We start from the raw sequence: 12,169 nt of genomic DNA on the forward strand, positions 1-12,169 counted from the left end.
TTTTTTTTTTTTCTATGCATGGGATATGGCTATGATGACCCAACGAGCTGGTGGAGTCTTTCACCCAAGCATGTTGGGATTGAGAATCTCATGGAGCCAAACAAACAGCAGTCAAAGCCCTGAGTCAACATCCAGCAGAGAAGTTTATGGTATCAATTAAATATAGGACAAAGACCCAAATTGCCTCTAGTCTGCTGTGTGAATCTTCAAGCATATATTAAGTGATCATCCCTGGGAGGGGAGAGTCCAAGCATGCTTATAGTAGGACCAAGATTCTCCTCACATAATCCAGAGGGACTACTCTGACCTCACCTGAGCATATGATGGCTCCATCTCCCCAGAGACACCCACAGCTCCTAGTGCTCCTGCCAACAGTGTGGAAGGATGCCACAAGCTCAAACCCAGCTGGCAGACACCACTTCTTCATCCTGCTGCATATAATCACTGTGCAGCCCCTGCAGCCAAAAGGCCTCAGTCTTGTGTGGTGTCTCAGCCCCAAGGAGAGCAGCCAGCAGGTTATTTTCAGTGATGCTCCTTGCAGGCTGGACAGGAGGGGTGAGAAGCCCCTCAACTTTCACAGCTTTTCAGGAGGCAAATGCATGGTGGAGCTGCAGCCAGGTTCCCCAACATCCCCAAATGCACAAGGACATAGACTAAAAGCCATTCTTACGAGGAAAAGGGAGCCCTGGTTCTCCATATAATCACCCTACTGCCTCACATTGCACAGTTGGCATACGACAAATAGTTGTGTCCAGCCTTCATCCATCTAAGAGTTGTCAGCATATAGCACTTCAGCTCCACAGTTCCCAGGGTTTTTTTTCTTTTTGTTCAGGTTTAGGAAAGGAAAAAGCAAGCAGATTAGTTTTATATACATCCACCCGCTCTGAGGATTTGTTGGTAGTGACACATGAAGAGAAATTACTCTTGACAATAAAGGTTGTGATACCTTTTCCCTACTATTTCGGACAGAAAGATGTGCTTGAGTGTGGGGGTGTAAGAGAGAAAGCAACAGAGTGAATGCATGCGTGGGATTATAGTCAATTGCCATTTTATCTTGTTTTTTCTTTCAAGCTTCCCTAGTTTTTAAAGAGATTTCCTAGGCCCCTGAGTTCTTCCTCCCATCTTCAGAAACTCAGTTGTGGGCACGTGTGGCCCACCAATTTTCATCATTATCTTTATAAAATCTATGGTCTTCACCCTACAGCCATGTACATTAGTGGGCTGCTTCATCAGCAGGAAGGTTCTCACCAGTTTTTCCTCCAAGCTATAAAATAAAAGTAGCCAAGAGCAAGCTCATATTACCTAACATGGAACTCTCCACCACTTGTCCCTCTCCCCACCTCCAAAGTGTCCTTTCTTACACCTTCCAGATTCCTTTGAAGCAATTTTTAGCCTCTCTGAGCTTTCTTCCAAGCACGATCCCAGTCACAAAGCCCTGAGCCACAAAGGAAAAGGCCTCATGTGCCCATTCATCAGGATGCAGCACCGAATGACCACAGCATCCCTCCAACCACTGTCACTTCCTGGAGGATCTACTCCCAGTTCCTCCTTGGTGTGGAGACACTGATTTTGGCACTGCACAGCCAAGTGAAATCCCTCCCTGCCTGTTTGTAAGGTCCTTGGTAAAGACAATGAAGCCCTTAATGTACACCATGGTATAGGCATCAGGGTACTGGCCCCTTTCTGCTCCGGAGTTTTTTCAGGCAAACATGGACAACGTGAACAGGCTCCTCTTGGGGGCTTTCAGCTCTTGCTAGTCCTATTCCCAAGGTCTTACACTCATCATTCCAGGAGCTTGCTGCAAAACCCATTGTGAAATTTTGTGACCAGGTCCTCCCAGGGCATGGCAATTGCAGAGTCCTCTGAAAGGTGCAGACTAAAAGCTTCTTGCTGCCTGAGGAACCTGAACCATGAGGGTATCCCTCCCTCCTCTGATGGGGCTTGACTGGAGAAAAAGTCCTTGAACTAGAACTAGAACAGAGCCAGGGGCTGAAGGAGCACCTGGCAGCTGCATGTATGAAATGATGGGTGGAAAGCAGGCCAGCAGATGGTTTTCATCAGCTCTTGACACCAAGTCCCTGCAGAAGGGCTTCAGAGATGCAGATTCTACTCCCACCCACTCCACCAACAACAAAAAAAAACAGTGATAGGAAAGCCACCCTGCTGTTCTTTCACCATTGAGATTTTCCACTTTTTTTTTGCCTATATTTGCTCATTGTGTCTAAGCTGGAGAAGAGGATTCAGGAGGAAGCAATCCCAGAGCTCTGCAATGTGCCTCCCAAGCCCAGACCCAGAAAACTGGAGATATTTCAAAGTGCAGCCTTGATGCTGTAAGTTATCCTTAACAGAGTATCTCCCTTCTCTCTTTCCTTGCCGAGCTTAGCTCTTCTGTTGCCATGGCAACTGGCTGAAGTTCAGGGACCATTTCTGAGTAGCCCTTCTCAGTGTACCACACCCGATCCTGTAGACAGTCCCTCTAGGACCAGGTTGTGCCACGATGTAAATACAGACATCATCCTCACTAAATACCCAGCCTATCCAAGAGTTCTTATGCAGTGTGTTACCTCTGGAAGTCTAAAAACATGTGGCAAAGGAAAACCAGCAAGCTAAGGGAAAGTGACTTCATGGTCTGACTGGTCAGTGCCACTGCTGGAAAAAAGAAGCAGAGCCCCTTCTACTCCCTTTTCAGTCAGTCAAACAATTTATTATGGTACTTAGGCCTTCTTGACTAGTTAGTATCTACCCTGTACCCAGCTTTTGGGATCACATCCTTCCTTCTACCTAATATGAATTTAGCATTTAAGTAGGAAATAATGATCTCCGACTCGCTCATGCCATGGTTTTGCTGCTAGATCCCAGTTGAGATCCCTTCCTATCCTTTTACAGCCTCCTCATACCAGAAGCCACCAGGCAGAGGGAAGGAATCTACAGCCTCTTCTCAGAGGCCATCCTTCTCCCAGAACAAGGCAGTATACCCAGACAAAATGTTTTATCAGGTAACAACAGCTGAGGAGCAACCCACACTTTGAGAAATTTTTTACCATGTTACTAAGAAAGGTAAGACTGCTACGATGCCTAAATGAAAATGGAATATAAATCCCATTCACAAGAAGTCTAGAAACATATGTCCTACTGAAAGTCAAATACTAATCTACAGTCTAAGTCCTGGGACTAGTCAAAAGTTTCCAGACTAAGAAATTCTCCCTAAGATGGCCCAGAAAAGAAACAGAGCCCTTTTAGAGGAAACTTGAAATTTTGGTAGCTGATGTGGTAGAAGTTGCTGATACAACCATTTTGTCAGCTACTAAAAGACTAAGAACTTTCAAGCAGTGGAAATCCCAGATCATGATGGTTTACAGTGGTTTTCAAGCTGACTTCTCATCAGCATGTAAGAAGTAGCAATTCCTCTAATGGTTCTGACAGCCTCATCAATCTGAAAAGAAAAAAAATACTATTACATCAGTTGCTCACAAATAAATAGTTTTTGGGCTCTGATATTGTGGAAGCATGAGGGTGGCAGGATTTTATCTCAGGCTTGAATGGATATTTTGTTTTGTTGAAGTGCTAAAATTTCTGGTGGATAAAGGGAGAACTCTTATCTCCGCTATGAATAATAAAAACATTCAAAAGAAAATTTTGACTGATTTATGCATGACCAGGTAACAGCCATATCTGTAGTGACTATTGAACAAAAATCTTGAGAACTGCATAGATCTGTCTAGTGATTTGTGAAAAATAGTGGTAGTCAAACTACACTGTACTTCATCTATTCAGTAGTCAATGGCACTTTATATAGGAATGTTTACCATCTTCATTAGCAAATGGATAGCATTTGGTTAATTGTGAAGCTAGTGAATATTATGTTAAATGTAGCATTGCAGACAGCATAAATGAGAACAAATAATTTTTAATGTCATGTGAGTCAGTTCCATGGCAAGCATGTGGCTCCAGAAGGATGACATGTTCAACATGCAAGTTCTCACCTTGCTCATTTCCTTCCTTTTTCGACTGGGATGACTCCTCAGAGCTGTTGGCTAAGAGAGTCTAATTTCATGGGAGACAAGCAATGCAGAAAACCTATATTTCAGCCACTTTCTAATAATTTCTCTTAGGTTTGTGACTACTTATAAAAAAAAAGGGGGGGGGGCAGAGGAAAGAGTTTTTCTCCACATCAATGATAACTAACATGGTTCACTTTAAATAGCAATATTAAAATGAGTTTATAATACATTTCAGCTTTTCCAGATTGTCTTTTCTGTTTCCATACACAGACCTAACTATTTCACATTTTCAGACTTTTCTTTTCCAATAGTCCTTTGCTAAATTAAATTAGAGTCCCCATGTCCTCCAAGAATTCATAGCCCTGACATCAGGACTCACAAGAAGCAGACAAAAAATACACATAGAGGCAGCCCTTGCCTATAGCAGCCACATTCAGGTATCAGGCCTAGAGGAAGACAGTACAACATGAACCAAATATCTAGGGCCAACAGTCTGGAAAACACAGCACCTGCAAGAAACCCTTCTTGAAAAGCCTCCAAGAGGTAAGTGTGAGGGTAATGAGGGCCAAGGGAACCAGTGAAGTCATGTCCATCCTTGACACCAGTCCAACGAGGCTTGGCTCAGTGTCATGAGAGTTCAGCACATTTCTCCCTGCCCACCCAAAAGGAAACAGGAAAGCCAGCTCAATATTGCCAGACTCTGCTACCTTAAAAGCAAGGACATGGGACAAGGCAGTTGCAAAAGAAACCTGTGTAAAGATGATTCATCAGTGAGTGAAATTCTGCCAAACCTAAACAATCCTGTTATAGTTTCAACCATAGAAATTACTCTTTATATGCCATCTTAAATTGCTGCCCTGGATTACTGTTTGCCATTACAATAGGTTGTTTCTGTCCAGTGGTTGCTATATTTCAAAGTCAGCAGCAACAACTCCCCCATTTCACGGGTGTGAATGTGCACACCTCTGCTCTGAAACATGCTCTTGGATCCTTCTGGACAATGGGGACTCTCTAAAAAGAAGTCATTACTACTGTAACAATTTCCATTTTCCCCGTTGCAATGCTATTTTTGAATAGCACTACTGGTATACAAGGAACTCTCAATCTGGCTATTTCCATGACTATTAAATAAACCTACATTTTTTGCTTAGTTTTTAATCTTTTTGTTCAGCTTTATCTCCTTTTTACTCTCTGAGCTTAAAACTAGTCAAAACTCATTACAGAGAATATCATATCATAGGAGCTAGAAATGGGAAGGACCTATTAGATCACCAGTTCATCCTCCTGCCAACCGATGCCTACCATCTGGAGTACCTAATCCTTTGTCCAGTCTGGCTTTAAAAAGGGCCAAACAGTTGGGTGCCCACCCTTGACCCCAGGAAACTCTTCCACAGCACGTGTCAGGAAATGTTACTTTACATTCAGCCTGACTGACACACTATTAGCCCTTGTTATATCCCTGCATGTCATGCTAAAAATTCCCCTCCTGCGACTGGGAGAGTGGGAGGGTGTTCGTGCTCATCAGAGAGCTGCATGTCTCACAAACCACACACTTGTTAGTCATTCCTGAGCTAAGCTCTGCTTCGTTTTTAATTTGAACTCATCTGTCTGTACTTCCACATCACCTGATCAGCGCAGTCACTCTCCTCCAAAAATTTCCCAGTTTTCTCAGTACCTCTCTGGTTAGTGAGGGCCTGGTGCTGGCTGTACCAGATATTCTGGGACTTGGAACACCGGGCAAAGTTAGATGGCAGGTCACACCAATCCAAAGCATGCTTTCTTTTTTAATACAGCTTAGTTAAACTGAGCTCCTTGACACAGGACGTCAGTGACAGAAGTTTGTATGGACTAAGAGGGAAACAGTAAGTTAACAGAAGAAAAAATAATACATTGAGAGCTCCCGAATACACCATCTTGTATTTAAATGCCTGGGCTGCCAAGCTATGCTCATCATACTGAAAAAAGAACAAAATGCTATTCAAAAGTCAATGAAACATTTACAGGTATGTTTACCAGCCCTGCACAAGAGGAAATGTGTTTCATTCACCACTGTAGCAGACAGTGTTCTAAGTTTTGAAGACTTTCGCCTAGATGTGTTAGTGCTTTACCCTTGAAGCAAAAGCAGTTGGTAACTTTGGGCAAGAAGAATGTAGATAACAGGCATAACAAGACCTTGGTAAAAGAATAGAGTAGCACGTTTTGCTTTTTAGCAAAGATTGCATTAACTACTTAGAGGAGGCTCTGCTTCATGTGAACAATTAGTCGTAAGCTATCAGCTTGCAACAAGTTTGTGTGATCAGCTCGTGATAAACAACTATAAAGTAACACCAACTATGGCAGTACTCGTGGGCAAGATAATGGCAAGTTTAAAAATAGAGGTGTTTCACGAATAAAGTACTGATGCTCAAAAAGGACCCCTGGGTGTCAGTCATCCCATGCCACAGCACACCACCACGTCAGTCTCAGCCCTCACAGCAGCCAACAAAGATGCATCTGAGTTAAGTCACCCCAATGCAAGCACTGGAGGTGCACTCTTACCTTGGTACAGGGAAGGACCAGAGGCAGGAGAAGCACTGTAGTTCTCTTCACTGTCATGTCTGCTGTCGTGCCACAGCAGGGCTAAGCCTTACTACTGAGCATTTTACATCACAGCAGATCCAAGGTGCCCAAGAGCTTCTGATTTGGAAAGTTAAAGCTTCTGGCTGACCAGGAATGCTAAAATCCCAGGCTGCAACTGTGTAATTCTTGATACCTTTTCAGTGCATGCACCAGACTGAAGTCCTCACAAAAGACACATCCAGAGAACCAAGGTCCTGTGAAGCCTTCTTCTCTTGACAAGTAGAAAGGTTCATATTCAAGAATTTCCCTGAAAGGCTCCTTTCAGGAATTACACTGATTCATCTTCCTTACAGCGGCTCTCCTTAAACACACTGAACCCAAGGTAGAAATGTCCCCTGTCCCAGCCATGTGCTGTCATCCTTGGCCTTAAAATGGATCTCCTTCCAGGTGTCATGGGAAGCCCAAACAACTGGCTGGGCAGAGATGTGCTCACAGATGCATTGGCTTCTGCTCAGCTTGGCAACCCCATGCCCATGCACAGGGGCCCTCCAGAAGCTGCACCTGCAAGACAAGCTCTGAGCTGCAGGCTGAGCTTCCTGGGCAGGGTGGCTGGGCTGGCTGCACAGGGGCAAGTGAGCAATGTGGAATGCACCCCAAGAGATGGGCACCTTTGAAGTCTTGACTCCCCTGGTGATCTGTTTCACAGTAGCCCTAGGGATGCTGAACAATGCCAACACTGCACAGTCAAGGAATTCAATCTATACAGAACCACAGAAGGGGTTAGAGCACAGGCAGAGAAAGCACAGGCAGAGAAAGCACAGCCGGTGACTCCAAATGTGTTACCAAGTAGAAAGGAAGCCAGAAAACTATCAAGTAATTTTCCAAATATGAATGAAAGACCCTTCAGTGGCAAAGCTGTCCTCTGTTGGAGCCTCGTGGGCTGTTCTGATGTGGAAATGCTACCACTGCACAAGCCTACCCTCTAGGAAAGATCAAAGAGGACTTTTATTAATAACTTTGTAGAGGGTAGGATTTTTTTTTTTAATTAGGGCAGGACATTTAAATAGTTCAAGTTTCTTTTATAAAGCTGGCCTTTCTATTAAGTCACCTTTCTTCCCACAAGGTGGAAAAAGACCTGCACTGTCATCAGCAGCAGGTGTTGCACAGGAGCCTAAAAGAGACGCCAGAAAGTCTTTCAGGCTAAAAGGAAAATGTCTCAAGTGGGAAAGGGAGTCCTCTGCCCAAAATTCAATTGCTCTTTGAAGGAAGAGTACTCAGAAGACTGCTGGCACTCTGACAGCGGGAGGCATCAGAAAGTATTGAATTTTTCTTAGAAAAAGGTGGTTTTCTGTGTATCGGAGCAAAGCAGCGGGAGAGAAAAGTCTCTAATCACACAGAGTATGGAGAACAACAACCCTGCTTTTGTATCCACAGCACAGAAATAAAGCTCACATCACCCACACCAACTGATTTCATATGCATGTGTGTGTGCAGCACAGGAATAACATAATTTGGCAAGGTGCTGAAGATCTCCTCAGCAATGCTGGACTGCCCTCCTTGTTCAAAAACGCTGCAAGAACAGGAACAACAGGAAATCATTTAGCTCTTCACCAAATGCACACTTTTCTGTTCCTAGCAAGTGAAAGGAAATGAATAGTTATGCAGACAAGATAGCACAATAGCATAGCAGCTTGTAAAGACACAGAAGGCTGCTGTTATTATTTATCAAAATTATATTTGTACTAATTTCCTGGATGTATGTGCAGGGGATGATGCTGATGCATCAGATTCTTACTAATATGCTGTCTCCCCTGCCTGAACTTTGAGTCAGGGCACACTTATTTATGCTGACAACCTTCATTGCAGCCCTGCTATTTCTCTGTCTCATCTTCCTAAGGAAGCCAGGGGCTGTGCAATACTGATGGGGCCCATCCTTCCACTGTCAGCTGCCTTCACTGACTTTTGAACCCACTGGAATAATCTAATCCGTGCTGGACTTCAAGGTGAGGGCCTCCCAGGCATGATGTTCTGGCAAACTTTGTGAAAAATGAGCAGCTGTGCTAAGAGACCCAAACAGTAATGCATGTGCACAGGGGTCATCTACTGGGGTTTGTTCAGTGACCTGGCCAGCCCGTGTGAAAGCCCTTCAAGTAAGCTTCTGGCAAGGCACCATGGACTGAGCAGGACACTGTACTACAAAGGGGTGAAAAGATGATGTTTGGGGTAGTGGGAGGGAGATCAAATGCCATTTAGGAGACTTTAGAAGCAAGGGTCTTTCAGGCCCACATGAAGGGCCCAGGGAGGTAATGTTGTTGAGGGCTGCATGTTGTGAGCACATGATAGAAATTTGAAAGCAATCAAGCTCCACTGGTGTCCTAGAGCCCTCAGTGCCCAGACAAGGGCTTTCTAATGGACACAAGGGAGACAGCTCTGCAGACCTGTGTGGTGATCTCAGATGGCCCCATCCTTTCTGAAAGCACCAGCCAAGATGCTGAACACCCGGCTTCAGGTTGGGTACCTGACATTAGACTTTCAAGTGAGTCAAACCTCTGCCAATCCCCCATGATCAGGAAGACACAAACCAACCTCCAGGCCTACACTTCCATTCCCACAATGTTTTATTCAGTTCCAATACCGAGATCTGTCAATGAAGACCCCGTGGATGACTGGTAGCTTCTGTGCAACTAGTGAGTAAAGATTTGGCATGAGAATCAATAAACCCTTAAATGAATCATCAGCTACAACAATAACTGATGACCAGAAAGCCAGGCTGTGCATGCTAATTATTTACTACTGTGGAAAGGCAGGCAGTCAAAACTCACATCCATGCCTCTCAGTAGTGTGGTGGGAAGGAAGGTAATTCAGTGCTTTGAGCCCAGGACATCAGAAGACACCACCTCCTGCCTTGCTGCTCAGCCACTCTGTGATTGCTCGCTAAACCTTCTCCCCTCTCCAAAAATTACATCAGTGTTGGGTTCCAAAATGTTTCCAAATTCCCAAACACTTGGACAGATGCCGAGTGGGACTTTCAAACCTGCAGAGAGGTGGACAAAATCCCACCAGCAGTTATTTGTACCCGTTGGTGTCTGGTAATTTTTACTCCTTACACATGGTCTTGATGTGCCTCACATCTGTAGGTGAGGATGGCCATAGCCACTCATGAGCACACAGCACTTCCCCTGAAAAATCATAGAATCATAGAATTGGCTGGGTTGGAAAGGACCTCAGAGATCATCAAGTCCAACCCTTGATCCACTCCCGCTGCAGTTACCAGACCATGGCACTGAGTGCCACATCCAGTCTCTTTTTAAATATCTCCAGGGACAGAGAATCCACTACTTCCCTGGGCAGCCCATTCCAATGTCTGATCACCCTCTCCATAAAGAAATTCTTTCTAATATCCAACTTAAACCTCCCCTAGCACAACTTGAGACCATGCCCTCTTGTCTTGCTGAGAGTTGCCTGGGAAAAGAGACCAACCCCCCCCATGGCTACAACCTCCTTTCAGGGAGTTGTAGAGAGTGATGAGGTCTCCCCTGAGCCTCCTCTTCTCCAGGCTGAACAGCCTCAGCTCCCTCAGCCTCTCCTCATAGGATCTGTGCTGGAGTCCCTTCACCAGCCTGGTTGCCCTCCTTTGGACCTCCTCCAGGACCTCGATATCCCTCCTGAACTGAGGGGCCCAGAACTGGACACAGGACTCGAGGTGCAGAGGCACCAGCTCACGAGATGCATCTCACTGATGCTGAGCTGCAGCAAATACCAATACAGCACTTCCTGGCTGTATCATACTGTGATACCAGTGAAGCTGCAGACACAAAAATCAAAAGAGAACAATCTACTACCCATTTAAGTGGCAGCTGCTCTGGTTGACTGCAGTGCTGCCCAGCAAATTATTGAGCAGGCAGAGGCACAATTCCCTGGATGGTGTGTTAATCACTTGCATCCAGAGGGTGAGCACAGAGAGACCCTGCAGTAACACAGCGTGGGAGCACAGGCTTTAGGCTGTGGTATAATAAATCTCCCTCTCTACAGCCTGACACTGCTTCTTCACCAAAGTTATACCAAACTTGATTAGAAAGAATTTACTGTAAGAAAAGGTAAGGAAAACTGAAATGAGAAAGCTATGTTATGGAAGAAATGATTTCAGGCACAATTTTTCAAGTATAAAAATCACACTAAAGCAGAGTCTACATAGTTAACAGTGGGCAGAAACAGAATAGCAGAGGCCATCTGACAAAATTTAAAAACCACAAAAACTGCCAAATATGCAAGTGCATCAGATGTTAACGACGATCAGACCTTATATGACAGATTCTGGAGAAGTCAGTGCCTTCACCCAGCATATGACCACACCCTGTGCTGAACTGCAGTCACCTCCTTGAGATACTCAGCTTCAAATTCAGATGTAATTGCAGTCACTTTTAAAAGCAGGTAATCAGTGTCAGTGTCCAGGTTTTTATGTGTCCTATAAATTTATTCAAGGTCCTTAAAAAGACTACTTCAGTTCTGGTGGCCCTCAGAAGCAAAATTCACAAATCCTAAAATTTTATCAGGTTGTGTCATTAGCCAATATGGCCCAGTCTACACAGAAAGGAAATCTGTTTCACATGGAGTCTTCTCTTAGTGAAGCAGCACAGCAGACAATATCTGAAGAGAACTCTTAGCTTTAAAAGTACAGCTACTTATTTCAGAGCTTAAATAAAACCCCCATTTCTCCCCGATGGTAACAATGGTGATGAAGATAATTCAGTGATATCAACTAGCAGGCCTCAAATACCCAGCACAATCATTTTATATCCTCACACTGAATTTGTCAGACCTTCTTTGTGCCTAAAACTTCTCTGTGTGTTTGGGCTGGTGGCAAGCCGGAGCGCTTCCTGACCTTGGTTTAACCAACAAGCACCAACCAGCCTTTAGCCAACCCACAGCAAAGACTGTCCTTTAGTTCTACCCAAATATGAATTCAATGAGATTGACATATTCTGCTTTTTGGGTTGAGACTCCCTGTTTACTTCAACAGACCACCAAAGAATTCTGTCTTGGCCCAGAGTTCTACCTGGGACAGCTGAAATCCATTAGCCACTGCATAAAAATTATCAAAGAGCCCACAACCCTTTTTTTCTCCATTTAAATTAAAAAGTTATGCCCTACATGAAATTATTCAAGAGCTAAGATCAATTTGCTAATACTTCTGAAAACCAGTACAGCTGAACAGAGTAAGAAACTAATACATTCATTGCTTGAATTATGGCCACCAACCTGCAGAAAAGGCAGGAGCAACACTCTTAGTGGAAGGCAAATGGCCACCACCAGTGGTTTACTAATTAGTGGTTTACTAATGTAGTTTGGATTCTCAGTACAACACTACTTTCAGATTTGTATAACTGCTTGATTATGCCTGGCAATACTATGGCAGAGGTCACTGAAGCCACAAGGGTAAAAATACAGAGCAATTTACTGCTTATCTGGCTCAAAACACTTTCATTGCAATGCCTTTAACAAGAACATCAGAACCAGGTAAGTCTCAGTGTATTGTAAATTTGCTGCCAGTTTACTGGGAAGATCCTAAAATGTGTGTTAAAGCAAAAACTTCAGTCTTTGCTAGGGCT

Source organism: Calypte anna, chromosome 2 (genome assembly GCF_003957555.1).
Source record: "Calypte anna isolate BGI_N300 chromosome 2, bCalAnn1_v1.p, whole genome shotgun sequence".
In the NCBI taxonomy this organism is placed as follows: Eukaryota; Metazoa; Chordata; class Aves; order Apodiformes; family Trochilidae; genus Calypte; species Calypte anna.